Source organism: Lycium barbarum, chromosome 6 (genome assembly GCF_019175385.1).
Source record: "Lycium barbarum isolate Lr01 chromosome 6, ASM1917538v2, whole genome shotgun sequence".
Classification (NCBI taxonomy): domain Eukaryota; kingdom Viridiplantae; phylum Streptophyta; class Magnoliopsida; order Solanales; family Solanaceae; genus Lycium; species Lycium barbarum.
Window position 1 is genome coordinate 102168629 of NC_083342.1, and position 2962 is coordinate 102171590.

The 2962-nt window shown below is 36.6% G+C and overlaps 1 pseudogene; it reads right to left on the reverse strand.

Annotated features, from left to right (window-relative positions):
- Positions 1-1846: 1846 nt before the first annotated feature.
- Positions 1847-2712, reverse strand: LOC132644278 (DNA damage-binding protein 1-like; annotated as a pseudogene).
- Positions 2713-2962: the final 250 nt, after the last annotated feature.

The window sequence follows — 2962 nt, forward strand, 5'->3', positions numbered from 1 at the left end:
TGGCCGTTACACGCGAGCCACGTGCCAGTAGCGTCCTGTCATGGTCAACTACCCACCATGCGTGTGTCAGACGGCGCCGTCAGTCTAATCCCACCAAATCCGTGCAGAGCTGTCCTTATTATTATTATTATTATTATTATTATTATTATTATTATTATTATTATTATTATTATTTTATTAATTCATATTGGATGAAACTCATGGAAGTCACACTATAAATAGGGCATATCCCCCTCCTTTGTAAGGGTTGGCTTCTTCATTTTCCAAGAACACTTGTAATAGAAAAATATATATGCAATCTCTCTCTCAATATCTGATCCGGCCAAGGCCGTTTGTTTCCATTTACGTTGTGTTTCATCCATTAAGTATTCAACATGGCTTCTAGACGTTCATGTCCGTAGCAAATTAAGCAAATCACCGTTACTAGCCGTTTTATTACCAAATACTCACACGCTTATTTTCCGCTATCAAATATACATCAAGATCCAATCACATATCCTATACCCGCGTACAAATTCAATTGGTTTCCCAATTTCGGGGTAAACAAACTTTTTTTTTGTTGCCAAGTATTGACTATTCTTGCAAAAAGTACTTTTGGTAATAACAAAAAAGTTGTTGCACGTCGTTGCAAAAAGAGCTGATGAAAAAAATTTATGCAACAACAAAAAAAATATTGTTGCCAAAAGTACTTTTTACACCGATAGTCTATCTATGGCAACAAAAATAGTTTTGTGCCACTCGTAACTTGGAGAAACAAATGGGACAAATGACTATTACTTTGACTGAGATAACTCCAGAAACACTTCCCAGTGACACAGAGAAGAATCCAAAGTAACTGAAAGCCGTAACTATGCGATGTGGAAAGACTGAAAAATTCTTGTAAAAATTCAAAAACTGAATGAAGAGTAAAGAGGTGACACAATTGGAGCAGAAAGTTCCAGGTGTGCCAGTTGAAGATGGGGTGACCGACGACGTCAAAGGGAAGGATAAGGCAGAACTCGAAGAAAACAGACACATGCCTGCAATGCCCTTTCCTCAGAAGCTAAAGAGGGAAAAACTTCATAAATGTGTTCCCAAATTTCTTAAGACGCTGAAATATAAACATCCCATTCACTGAGGTGCTTACTCATATGCCTTCATATCATATGTTAATAGCCTATTTGATCAAGCTTATTTTTCCTCCAAAAGTATTTATTTTTTCAGTGCTTATTTTAAAAAAAGTGAGGTGTTTGATTAAGCTTTTGGGAGAAAATAAGTATTTTTGGGAATAGCAGAAGCAGTTTTTTAGAAGCTAAAAAAAATAGTTTTTGCCCAAAAGTACTTTTATTAAAAGTACTTTTGAGAAAAATACACATAAAAGCGCTTTTTAAAAGTTTGGCCAAACACTAATTGCTGCTCAAAAGTACTTTTTAAATTAATTGGCCAAACACAAATTGCTTTTAGCCAAAAATATTTTTTTAAAAAATATCTTTAAAAAAAGTATTTTTAAAATAAACTATTTTTAGAAGCTTGGCCAAACAGGCTATAAATTTTTGAAGGAGATCCTTTCCAGCAAGCGAAAACTAGAAGAAACATCAGTGGTGAAGCTGAATGCCCATTGCAGTGCCATCCTTCAATATAAACTTCCTAAAAAATGTGATGGCCCTTCCAGTATGGTTTATAGTTTAAATTTGTCTTCCGTCAAAATTTGGAATCAAATTTGCCCTTTCCATTAGGATAGTTGATATATTTGCCCTTTTATGAATGGAAGTCCATATCACAAAAAAAATAAAAAATAGCCACGTTGAATCCACGTCAGATCCACGTACGCAACTCATACCCAAACCAACCCAAAACCTTTCATTTCTTAATCTATCTTTTCCTTCAGGTTCTTGCTAAGATATAGGAATGATTCGATCAAATCTCTGTCAAGAAAGTTTTTAGAATCTACAGTTCTTTGCTGCTCGCGGCTCGACGTCCACTGCTCGTTGCTCAATTCTCCCACACCCTTTATCACGTTTCTCAACTCTCTCTCTACAGCTGCTCCAAAAATTCATGCTTCTTCTGAGAAAGTGAGGCAATGACCCGTATAACACCATTAACTGTGCCAAAGATGACGGTGGGTACTATTTCCGAATCTGGCGACAATTTGACAAGTGAACCGCGCCGAAACCTATTAACAAATTCACCAAGGTGGTAGTTACCAACCACCTCAAGATGCTTGTCCTTCTCATCTAGAGCACCCTCACTATGTTTAGTGACCGTGAACAGGTCCAAGTTATTTCCAGCACCAAGATAAATGTCATCACAGAGGATCTCAACAGCTGACATCCAATTTACATTATGGTCACGGGCTAGCTCCTTTATCTTACCATCCTAAACATGAATGATATATTGAATGTCAGCAACTCTTAGTAAAATAAGATAAATTAGGCAAATCCACATATAGTTACAAAAGATACAGGCATAAGAAACTGTAATCGAGAGACAAATTGTAACTGTACTTGCTAAAACATTGGAATATTATATTTACTTCCAAAAGATTACCTTGAAAATAAGAAGAGAAATGGACCTCATCGCATCACCAACAACAATAAATTCACAACGTGTTTGAACAAGAAGAGACAGTACATGACCATGGTGTCGAAATTCTGGCTGCAATTTTCGGCCGCTGCCATCCTTACGGGATGCCCACTTGTACAATTGAATATTCTCATTGATGGCAGCAAGCAGTTAACCACATTGCATTAGTTAAATCTTTCTCCCTTTTGATTTTTGTTTCATGTGAAGTTGAAGAATATGTAATCCTGATTCGAGGCTTTAGGTTTTGGATTTGGTATGAACTGCCTACGTGGATCTGATGTGGATCCAACGTGGCTATTTTTTTTTTTTTGTGATGTGGACTTCCATCCATAAAATGACAAATATATCAAGTACCCTAACGGGAAGGGTAAATTTGATCCTAAGCATTGACGGAGGATAA